The sequence below is a fragment of the Canis lupus genome, chromosome 14, assembly GCF_003254725.2.
Source record: "Canis lupus dingo isolate Sandy chromosome 14, ASM325472v2, whole genome shotgun sequence".
Taxonomy (NCBI): domain Eukaryota; kingdom Metazoa; phylum Chordata; class Mammalia; order Carnivora; family Canidae; genus Canis; species Canis lupus.
This window is the reverse complement of record NC_064256.1, coordinates 7,924,540-7,937,076: the sequence shown is the minus strand read 5'-3', so window position 1 is coordinate 7,937,076 and position 12,537 is coordinate 7,924,540.

Here is a 12,537-nt window from a genome sequence, read left to right as displayed (position 1 = left end):
AGACAGGGAGCTGGGACAGAGGTCTTAGCGGGTGTGGGGAGTATGCAGGGATTTGGGAGGTGGCCGCACAGAGGAAGTGGATAGAGGGCTGGAAGACAGACCTTGCAGAAGAGGGATGGGGCTTTTGAAGGTTGCAGTGGGGAGGGAGAACCTGACTCACCCTGTGCCCTGTGGCTGAGCCTGAGGACAATGAGGCCAGAGTGAGGAGCGACCTGCAAGTCCCCTCCCAGCCATGCCAGCTGATGGTGCCAGGGTAGGGATATAGCCAGGTCTGTGGGCTCCCTGAGGGACAGCAGGCTTCGCAGGCTGCCTTCCAGAGAGGATATGACCTGAAGGCACCACCTTCTCCATTTTTCAAGAAGCCTCAGAGCTGAGCCCCGAGGCCTCTATCTGCCCTCCCTGCTGAAGGCAGCCTCCAGGTGGCATGGGAAAGTGTCCAAACCTGAATGTGCCCATGCACAGGGATGGAACCCCCTTCCAGGTAGGACCAAGGGGCTCTGCCTCCATTGCACTATGGCCGAAGCCCTGTCTCTCCTTCCTGGTATGTTCTCTGGGAACTGTCCCCTCTCATGAATGAAAGAGGGGTGCAGTGGGAATGGGATTTGGTTCTGATGGGCTGGATTCAAATGCTAACTGTACCATTGCTAGCTCTGTACCCTTGAGCAAGTGGCTGCCTAAGTTCCAGATTTCTTTTTTATTTTTATGTTTTTGAGAATTTTTAAATTTAAATTCAACTGATTAACATATAATGTATTAGTTTCTGAGGTAGAGGTCAGTGATTCATCAGTCTTATATAACACCCAGTGCTCATTATATCCCATGCCTTCCTTAATGCCCATCACCCAGTTACCCCATCTCCCTACCTCCCTCCCCTCCAGCAACCCTTAGTTTGTTTCCTATGATTAAGAAGAGTCTCTTATGGTTTGGATCCCTCTCTGATTTCATCTTGTTTTATTTTTTCCTCTCTTCTCCTATGATCCTATGTTTTGTCCCATAAATCCAACATGAGTGAGATCACATGACAATTCTTTCTCGGATTTACTTATTTAGCTTAGCATAATACCTCCTAGTTCCATCCACATCGTTGCAAATGGCAAGATTTCAATTTTTGTGATGTCTGAGTGGTATTCCATTGTATATCTATACCACATCTTTATTCACTCATCTATTGATGGACATTTTGGCTCTTTCCATAGTTTGGCTATTGTGGACATTGCTGCTATAAACATTGGGGTACAGGTGCCCCTTTGGATCACTACATTTGTATATTTAGGGTAAATACCCAGTAATGCAATTGCTGGGTCATAGGGTAGCTCTATTTCCAACTTTTTGAGGGTAAGTTCTAGATTTCTTATGTGCAAACAGGGGATACAATACTTAATCTGTAATCTATATTTCCCTTGCCACTTGCTGCTATGACTCCAGGAGAGAGTCTGTGTGTCACTGGTGGAGATCTCTGGGTTCTGCAAGAAGTTGACCCTGGGAGGTTTATTAGAGAGTGCTCTCAGATCAACACCCAGGGAGGGAAGGGCCCTTCAGAGCTGTCTTGAGTCAGTAGCTGATGTCATTTGCCTTGGAAAGGAGAGACCACTAGGCAAGGCGACCCTCTTCAGTCAAGGACAGTTCTGGAAGAAGGATGGGGACTGTCAGGGTGGCAGCACTCCCAGCAGCTGGGGGAATAAGTTCTTCGGTTGTAAATCCAGTCCTGGGCTCAAGACCTCACATGGATCAGTTGACTGGGAGAGCCATGAACCCCTGAATATCATGAGAAGTTTAGACATCCTTTCTAAAGTGAGACTCTAATTTTTATCAGCTTGCCAAAGGGCTCTGTGACCCCAAAGTTTTAGAACCCTCACTTGATGGTCTCATTCCAAGTGGAGAAGAGGATTTCCTTTCCTTTCTCCCTCCATAGTCTGCCTCTCGCCAGTTGGTCATGTCTGAGAAGCTCCCTCTAGACCTCTAGAATGCCTGCCCTCTGAGCCCCCTCCTCCAATCCTGTATCCACCACACCAGTCTTAACCTAAGTGGCTGGGAGAGAGCCTGAAAGGGATGTGGGCTTCAGTATTAAACATCTGGATTTTAATCCTACCCCTACCACTCACCATCTGTGTGGCCTTGAGCAAGATTCTTGACTGTGAGTCTTTCCTCATATGTGAAATGGGAATAATTATATCTACATGATAGCTACCTTTTGAAGATGGAGTAAATGAGGTGGTTTAGGGAAGTGCCCTGCATAGCACATAGACAAGAGTAATTCACAGCAAAAGTCATTTATTTTTGAGATTCAATCGTACTTTCCTTTTTCTTATCTGCCTCTCCTAGCACATCTGAGCATAATCAGATGATGCCTTAAAGCCCTTTTGGCTCAAATCCAAGGGCTCCCCACATTGGACCCCATCTGCAGTCCCCAAGTAGAAGCTGGAGCCCTCAGCAGGTACCCTTGCTCCTGAGCTCCTGAGAAAACTCCTGATCATTGAGAACCCCGGATTCCTTAAGCCTTCACAAAGGGGCTTCCCCACCCTGCTCTCCCAGCGGTACCTTGTAGCGGGCAGAGCAGGGACTACTTCTCCATTTTCCAGAAGCAGAACTGCATTCTTTGCAGCAAACCCAATGTCCCAAGGACAGAGCTAGTGAGTGGCCAAGCTAGACTTCTTCCTGGAGACCAGAGTTGAATGGTTAAGAGAGAGACATTGGGGCCAGACTCACTGCCTGGGTTCAAATCCTGACTATGCCCCTTGCTAGCTGGGGAACCATGGGAAATGTGCTTTAGCTACTTGTGCCTCAGTTTCTTCTTCTGTAACAATGGGGAAAATAATAGACCTTATCTTACAGGCAGCTGCAGGGACAAATGAAGTGTCTGGAACACTGCTGGCCCTTGCGTGAGCATGGGCTATGTTAGGTGTGGATCGTGACCATACCCCCACTTCGCATTGAAACACCACTCATCAGACTCCTCGGAATGTGTTAGTGTTTCCAAAGACACCCACCGGAGTCCTAGGTCCTGTACTTGCTTGACTATTAAAAATCAGTCTTCCTTTTCCTGTCTTTAATCATTTCTCCCATCACCTGCTTCCCCACAACCTATAAACAGAAGTGTCCTCGCCTGCTATGCCCCTCAGCTGCTACCATCCTTCTGAATCCTTTCCCTTAATCTGCCCCTAACAAATACAGTGGAATACCTGAGCTTCTTTGCCTTCCCCTCTGTCCTCCTTACCCTCCCTCCCATGTCTGTGGGCTTCCTGGCCCCCTTCCCTGAAGTGGCTGGCCTCTGGGAGGTTCTGCTCCCTGCTCCTGCCTTCCCCAGAGCAGGGCTGCCGGGCTGACCCACTCCCTCCCTATTTCTTCTCCCATCTAAAATGGTTTTTTATTGTTTGCTGGACATTATGTAGGAGGCCTAGTTTGTGTTTCTTCCTTTAAAGAGTATTGAGCTTTGTTCTAATAAGCATTAAATTACAGGTGGATCATCTTGATCCTGGCAGGCTATTTTTCTTTGCTGTGTGTGTTTTTTTTTTCTTTTGTCTTAGAGTGTGGCATGGTTGTTAGCCCTGACGTGATCCTTTTCTGGGATCACTCCTGCATGCTGAAGTACTTGCTGAGGTCTTGCTACTTTTTGCTGCACTGGAACACTGTCTAGAAGCCCTGCATGACCCGTAGTGGCTCAGAACCGCAGCCCCTGTGCTGGGCTTCATGGAGTCTTGCCCTGGGCCTAGTAGCCCAATCCTTGGCCTAGCAGCCCAGTCCTTGGCTAAGCACCATGAGTAGCTCTTGTAGATGCCACCCCCTCCTTCCAGTGCCACCGTATTCCTCAGTAGGGTTTCCATAACAAAGCACCACAGTCTGGGATCCCTGGGTGGCTCATGGGATCCCTGGGTGGCTCAGCAGGTTTAGCACCTGCCTTTGGCCCAGGGCGCGATCCTGGAGTCCCAGGATCGAGTCCCACATCAGGCTCCTGGCATGGAGCCTGCTTCTCCTTCCTCCGGTGTCTCTGCCTCTCTCTCTCTCTCTCTCTCTCTCTCTCTCTATGTCTATCATAAATAAATAAATAAATCTTTAAAAAAAAAAAAAAGCACCACAGGCTGAGTGGCTTGAACAACAGAAAGTTATCGCTCCAAGTTCTGGAGGCTGGCAGTACCAGATCAAAGTCTCTGTGGATCCAAATTCCCTCTTCTTAGAAAGAGCACGGTCAGACTGGGTCAGGGTTCACCCTGACAGCCTCATTTTAATTTCATCACCTCTTTAAAAGCCTTCTGTCCAAACACAGTCACATTCTGAGGTCCTGGGGATTAAAGCTTCAACATGTGAATTTGTGGGGGACCCAACTAAGCCTATAACAGCTACTCTGACTTTGAATTCTAGCCAGCTTGGCAGCTCTGAACTCTGGTCTCCATCACCCAAAAAGCACCTTGGTAGAAATCTGGAGTGAATGTGGACCTCACCTCACGTGTTTCCGTTCTGCCTGTAACAACAGTCCTGTGCCACCTGTTACCCAATGCCCGAAAGCAGTTCAGCGGTCATGGTGATTCATGAGGCATCCCTGAGGGTCTGTTCTGCTTTCCCTCAACCATAGTCAGGCTGTGGCTGCCAGCAAATGGTGGGTTGGCCCTGCTTGCCCCAAGTGTCCCTCCCAGTGCCACTCTGGTACCCTCACTCTGGAGACTTTGGATGGGGACTGGGTGATAAACACCTTCCTCATTACTTTTCTCACCACTGCCTTTCCCCACTCAACTCTATTTACTTCCCTGGGAAGAAGAGGATCAGATTCCCGTGGGACATGGGCCTGATGAGGAGCTGGCAGAGAGAGACAGAGAGAGAGAGAGACAGAGAGAGAGAGAGAGAGAGAGAGAGAGAGCGTGCTAAGGGCAGAAGTTGGGAAGACAAAGCCCAGAGCAGAGATCTTCCACCAGAAGAGGAGTGGGGTTGGGATGGGGAGGAGGAAGAGAAGGGAATGGAGGGAGCCAAGTGAGGGCAGCCGCTGGCTTTTCTTTTCTTTTCTTTTTTTTTAAAGATTTTATTTAGGGCAGCCCAGGTGGCTCCGTGGTTTGGCGCCGCCTTCAGCCTGGGGTATGATCCTGGAGACCTGGGATCAAGTCCCACGTCAAATTCCCTGCAGGGAGCCTGTTTCTCCCTCTGCCTGCGTCTCTGTCTCTCTCTGTCTCTCTCTGTCTCTGTCTCTCTCTCTCTCTCTCTCTCTCTCGTGAATAAATAAAGATTTATTCACGAGAGACAGAGAGAGACAGAGACATAGGCAGCGGGAGAAGCAGGCTCCCTATGGGGAGCCTGCTGTGGGACTTGATCCCAGGACCCCAGGATCACACACTGAGCCAAAGGCAGACGCTCAGCCACTGAGCCACCCAGCCACCTGGCGGCTAGCTTTTCCTCAGGGCTTCTTCACATGAGCCTGTACTTCCAGCTGGGTCCCAATATGACCTTTGCAGAGTGAGAAGCACAACTTCCCATCTCACCTCCCAGGGCAGCACAGCGGCCAAGGGACCCAACTAACGAACAGTAGAGAAGACCTGAAGGCATGTTTATTCTGTGACTGTGGGTGGAAGGTAGTCAAAGGCACCTTTTCAGGGCCTGTCACACTCCTGTTTGGCAACTGCCCACTGCCAAGTCGAGAACCACAGCCCAGGAGGCTTTGCTGGTCACCAGAAGACTTCCTGGCAGCCCGGAATGAGGTCACAATGTGGTGACAGGGCCTGGAGCCAGAGCAAAGGGATGGGCCCTGCCTCCTGGAGATACAGGCCTCCTCCCTTAAGGGCTGGAAAACTGGCCTGAGCCTCTGTTTCTGATTCTCTGCCCTCAGACTCCCTCCAGACCAGCTCTTCTGCTTGTTTGCTGAGAACCAGCTCCCAGGCACTTGGACATGCCATTGCCCACAGTTCTGAGCCCCAGTCCATCTCCAGGGGCCTCTTCAGGCAGGTCCAGTAGCACAAATAGCCTGGTCCAATAGCCTGCACCACTCTCAGGGTGCCACATGCTCCCACATGTGCCATTTTTATGTTGCTTTTTGCTCCCCTAAATTCAGAGGGTGATGCTCCCATATCTGGTTTCCACTTAGAAATAGGGAGGAGACTTCTCACTCTGCACACATGGACATCTGACCTTTGGGTAAAGTTCTTTCACCTTAAGGTCTGATCCTGGGGAGCCTCGGTGAGGTGTGATGGCTTTCGGAGTTTTGAGGCCCTGCCCTCAGAGTCTGGCTTCCCGGATATAGGGAGTTCAGATGGGTGGAGTGGGTGTAAGAGATTGGATTTCTATTAGCATCAGAAAGAAATAAATCAGGAAACTCTAAGATTATTAATAGAATGAAATTCTATAAACTGCGGTACCTCAATTCATACACTATTCAGGGTATACAATAGTTATTTTTATCTAAATTATTTCCTGAACAAGAATAAGACTCAGATGTTAAATTAAACAACTGTAACTCTATTTAGTTTCATTTTATGGTTAATGAAACCATGAGGACAATAAGAACTTACAACAGACCAGAAAATATTATTACTGCGCTGTTAAAAAGAATGGTCCATAAATTAATGAGTAAAATGTGAATAAGAAATATTTCTCTTTTGACACGAGCAAAGAAAATGTAAATATTAAAGGGAGAAAATTACAAAGGACAACTTGTTACCAAGCAGGTGACAAATCATGAAGCATGACGCTAAAATGAAGAAAGGCGTACAAAGGTGATTCGGCAGGTGGAGGAAGGTCACAATATAAAAATGCCTCACGTTTAGCAGGAGTTCTTGGCGTGGGGATAGATCGGATGCATATTTGAGGATGCCATCTCCTGGAACTCTCTGGGAAGCGGGGGTCATCTGGGGTGGTGGCAGCTGTCGCAGGAAAACACGGGCCTCCCTCCCTCGTTTCTTCCTTCCTCCGTTTCACCCGCACTGACTGGGGGTGCTTGCTAGGCATACAACAGCCAACAAAACAGACAAGACGTCTGTCCTCGTGGGTTTACGGTCCAGCGGGACAGGCGGACATTAACGCTAGCAAACAACAAATCACACTAATAGATATATATTTGCAAAAGGGGATGAAGTGCCAGGAAGGAGTAGGGAGCGCTGTGCAACAGACTAACAGAGTGGATTTCATCTGGGAGCCCTGGGAAGGTCCCTGGAGGCAGTGGTAAGGGGGCTCCGCGAGGCCGGCTGAGTGGGAGTTACGGTGGAGCAGGGGGCCCGCGACCCCGGTTCCCGGGGCCGGGCAGAGGAGACCGACACGGGCAGGGCCCCGAGGCAAGCGTGGTGTGTCCAAGGAGCTGGAAGCATGCCAAGGTGGCTGGAGCGGCAGGACGGAGGAACAGACTGATGCAGAAGGAGCCCTGGCGGCCAGGTAGGGGCAGGTGATCATGCATGGGTTTAATTTGAAGAGTGGTAAGAAACCACTTGAGGGTTTTTTTCAAGCCGGAGAGGGACATGAGGAGATTTACACTGAAATGAAATTATTGTGGCTACAGCGAGGCGAGTGGATGTGCCGCGAGCTAGTAGGAGGCTACCGTGGGCGACAAGGTCACGAGTGCAGGGCATCAGTGGGGGGGGCAGAGGGCAGGGGCAGAGGGTGGGTGGGTTCAAAATACATTTAGGGGAGTTTGAAATTAAGACATATTTGAAATGAGGGCTGAGGAAGTGGAGGTGCCCGCGGTGGCCTCTAGGATTTGGGCAGAGTAGCCAGGATGGAGGAGGATCCCCGCACTGGGGGGGAAGGGGGGGCACCGTTTCCATTGTGTGTCTGAAATTCTCCTGCTTTACAATTAGAGGGCATTAGTGCTGGCTTGTGCAAAGGGTACAGTGACACCCCCACAGCCAACCAGACAACTGAGAAAGCTTATAATGGAGCCCAGGGGCTGTACCTGTGCCAGATGTCACCATGGGGTGGTGGCTGTGCTCTGAGCTAAAGGAGGGTCACACAGTCTCAGAAGACCCCACGCCCCATCCCCTGCCCTGTACTGCCCCAGCCTCCCTCCCTCCCTCCTGTCCACGGGCCTGCCAAGCAAGGTCACACTCCTGCATACATGCCCTGCAACCTCTTCTGCTCCGCCAGGGCCGCTGGGACAGTGCTGGGGGGGCCTCCACACACACCCCGGGAGCACACGGGAAGTGTCCACGTGCACGCCTCCCTTCCTCCTGCTTTGTTTCTCCCTGGGTGTCCTCCAGCTTCTATTTCTGCCTCCTTCTGTCCCTTCTGCCCTTCACACATCATGCTCCCTGTCAGTTTGTACACCCTGAGAACCGCAGGTGACCCTGAAAGTGATGGGTCATCCACATCTGCTTATTAAATTGGATTGCATGTCATGAGTGATCCAACCACCTTGTTTCCCGTTAGCCCCTCTGTCCTCACTGCTGGGGACCCTCTCCCAGCCTCCCCGATGACCTATTATATCCTCAGGAATCTGCTGCACCCCCCACCCCCGTCCCCTCGCTATTTTTCTGGGTCAAGTCCCCATTATCTCTCAGCAGAATTGTTGCAAAGCCTCTGACTTCCCTATCCGAGCCTCCCCCTCCTCCATCATTTCTCAGATTTTTCCTACTAGAAACCTCAGGGGCTGTCCGCTACCCACTGGAGCATTGCAAACTCCTCAGCCTGACCCCCAAAGCAAATTTTGGCCTTGACTCTGACTTTCCTCCCCAGCTCCATGCCCACATGGCCTCCATGATGAAGCCTCACAGGCTCCTTGTCCTCACCCCCACCCAGCCTGGGACAGCTGCCCCTTCTCGGGCAGCCCCACAGCTCTGAAACCCTCCTCAGGCACTGCCTGCTTTGCCCACCCTGTGGCAGAGGTGTCCTGGGAAGGACATGGGGCTCCCAGGGAGGCCGATGAGCTCAGGGCAGGATGAGTTTTATTTGAGGGACTCCGGTATCCAGGGGGCCTCACCTACACTTCCTTTCTAGGCTGGGAGCTCCCAGAGGGCAGAGTCTGTGACAGGCTCATCCCTGCAGGCACTCAGCTGGCGTCTGCGGAGTGAACACCCAGGGGCAAATGAATGGCCCAGGGGCCTGTGTTGGGGAATCAGGAAAGGGATTAAGGAATCTGAGGGAAGAGTGAGGTCCGGTGGGGTCAGTCTTGTCTGGGCAGGTGCCAAGCAGAAGAGCTAAGAAGACAGGAGGAGCTCCAGCCTCTCCACGCTCACCCCTGCTAGACCAGAGATGCTGGGGGCCCTCTCACCCACTCCCATCAGCAGGAGAGTGGCCAAGGAAGCATTTCTGAGGAGCTGGCCCGACAGCCTGGGTAGCACAAGCTGGAGCGGGAGAGAGCAGCTGAGGACCTCTTCCTGTGAGCCATCTCATTTTTCAAGCTTTCCAGATCCCAAGAGGGACAAGTCTCAGCAAAGTACACAGCTTATTGCCAGAGGGGTGAAAGGCCAGGGTCAGAACAGCTCACCAGTCCTGGTGGTAGGGGTCAGAAGGGACAGAGTCAGAGAGAACTTTGGAGGCAGAACCCGGGACTGACTGGAAATGGGGTGCCCAGCGGGGAGTTACAGTTGCCTTGGATGAGCTCACCAAGGCAGAGTGTAGAGGGAGACCAGAGGAAGTCCAAGGGCCACACCCCAGGCTCCCAGGTTGCTCTGATTCTGGGGGGTCAGGGGGGTAGGGTTGAGGAACAGCTGACTTACAGGGTGCCACCCAAGAGGAGCAGCCAGGGGGGCAGGAGGGGAGGGAGGGGAGGGCATTCGTGGACCCGAGGGAAGCATTCCCAGGAGGACAGGGTGACTGTGTCCAAGGCTGTCTGTAGGTCAGGTGAGATGAGCTCCGAGAATTAACCCCTGGACATCACATGACCTTGACAGGAGTGGTCTGGGGACCAAAGTGATTGCAGGGAGGTCAGGGGAGAGTGCAGGGTTGTGGGGGCAAATAGAATAGCAAATAGACTCTGAGGAGTTTTGCGTTCGAGGTGGGCAGTAGCTGGAGCCCTCTCCAACTGTGTGGCCAGGGTGAGCCTGAGGCAGGAGCAGGTGCTTCACCATATATCAGAAAGGGAGAGGTCAGGGGGCACAGGTGGGGTCAGGTGGAGGCAGGTAGGCTGATTTGGTAGCAGGAGTACGAGATGTTTCCATTTGACCCAGACACAGGGAATTGCACCCACTTTAGAGGTGAGGAAACAAGTATCTCAGAACATGGCCTGAGATTCAAGGGCAGCAGAAACGGTGGTAGATCTTGGGGGCAGGGGCAGGAAAGAGACGGGAAGGGAGGGGCAGAGGGTTGGGATGTGTGTCCTGGAGCCAAGGGCAAAAAGAGCCACATGAACTTTAGAGTCAGACAGACCTAGTTCAGGCTGGGTCTCAGCCCCTCACTAGCTGCAAACAGATCAGCGCACCCCCACTCCCGCCCGCCCTGAAAGGGGGTGTTAACGTGTCTACTTCCTCAGGCCTCTGTGAGGAACCCAGAGCAGCACTGTGCTGGCTTCTAGTGAGCCCTGGACTCACCCGGAAGTGCCTTAAATGCAGGCATCAGCCTCGGGAGAGGAGGCTTTCCGTGATGCCAGAAACAGAGCACCCTGGGGTGCGGGCAGGGGAAGAGCCCTGTGCCAGCCGGGAGGTGAGGAGGGCCTGGGCTTACTCCCTTAGCAGCCCTGCCCCGTGCACAATCCAGTCAGCACGGCCCGTGTGGTTCCACTCAAACCCACCAAGGTGCCTCCCATACTGGCCATCAGTGTTGTCCTCTTGCCGGTTCTGACACAGGCTGCGGCCAGGGAAGGGGGGCAGGAGGGGAAGGAGGCCCAGGAGATCCCCAGGGAACCTTACTGGAGGACTCCGGGAGAAGCCCAAGCTCAAAGCCGGCTGGGAGCGATCCTTCTCTCCGTGTGAAGACCCTGACGCAGACCTGTGGCCCTGTCCTCAAGACGGAGCTGCCTGCCCCTTGGGAGTCACTGCCAGGTATGGATTTCCTGGGCCAGCGGTGGAGCATCTGGCAAGGGAGGCCTGCTCCCCGGGTGGCAGCAGGCCTCCTCCTCTTCGTCCTGAGAGCAAGCTCAGGTTCTGAGAGCAAGCTCGGTCCTGGTGCCGGTGAGGCTCAGGCCCACCCATGCAGAGGCAGCAAGGACACTTGTCCAGGTAGGTAGGGCACTCCCAGACCCTTGGCTGCCCAGTGCTCTCCGCTACAGACTGCCGCATGGCCACAGGCTCTCATCTATGGCCACAGGTCCCACATTCTGGTCTCTTTCCTGGACCAACCTATGGAGCAGGGCCAGTATCTCCAGGTGGGGCCTGCTCCCCAGCCCCGGTTGGGAGTCTGGGAGGCCATGAGGGCCCACTTTCTCTGGCAGGACCCAATGCCTCCTCGACTCCTTCAGGAAAACCCCAGCACAGACCGTCCCATCCTGAGCTCTGCAGTGGACCGTTGGGTGAAGCCACCCATTCTGCAGACTGCAAGGTTGACTCTAGTACGACCTCCCACACTCCTGGGTGACTGTGGCCTCGAGGTGGGTGGGGGGGGTGGGGGGGGTCCTCCAGGTGAGGCAGAGAAACACAAGGCCAGGCTAGCTCTTGTCCTTCTGGGAAGTTTGGCTGACTTCCCTTGTTATGGAAACTGAGTGCTGAGATGGGGATGCGGTGGGGGCTTGGCTGCCATCTCTGTGGAGCCACTCATCTGAGAGGGGCAGGGAAGGTGTCATCAGATTAAGCCCCTCAAATTCAACCCTTGCCTCCAACCCCTGCTGTTGCCATGACAATTGCTCTGCTGAAAGCAGAGGGCTTCGCAGAACAGACTGAATGTCCTTGCCTGCAGGTTCAAAGGTGTCTGTCCCCAGAAGTCTCACCCAACATGACACCTTCTTGGGACTGGTGTTTTGTGACTCTGGGAGCGTCCCAGGGGGGCCTGATGCTGCGGACCTAGGAGGTGCTTAGGTCTGTGTGGGCCCTCCCCCAGGAAGGAGGCTTCTGTAGGACTCTGACTCCCCGTCAGACTACCTGACTGCACCTCAATCACAGCAGGAGACCAAAATGCTCCAAGGTCAAGGAGAATGCAGGGAGGCACAGGTTCTGAAGGGGAGCCACTGCAGATTCAAACACCCCCTTGCCTGGGAGCACCCTGCAGTCCTCCCAGCTCTGCTGGCCTCTCTACAATCCCTAGATAAGAATTTGATTGCGATTGCAGGTGGGTGGGTGGAGGGAGGGATTAGACTGGGGTTCCTGCTGCCAGCCCACTTCCTGGGAGTCTCAGCTCCTTCCTTCTTTCTCCTCCTTTCAGGTCCCGCCTCTGCCTCCCCAAGGAGCAAGCAAGCTGAGCACTGGAGGGGGGCACCCACCCTCCCCTCCTACCCTCCTGCTCTCCTGCCTGAGGGCTGCAGTCTCCTTTGGATCTTTTTGCGGTCTGGGCTTGCTGTTCCTCTCAACAGTAGTCAGGAAGCCCTTACCCCAAAAAGTATCTGCGGGAGGCCTTGTCTACAAGGGGGAATGCCCTCCAAGGGCATCAGGTTGGTCACACACCAAATTCACAGATAAGTGACAGCAACAAGTGGAGTCGTCAACTTGAGTTTCCCTCCGAGCTGCTGGTTGACCACAGGACAAGTGTGGAGCCTCTCTGTGCCTCAGT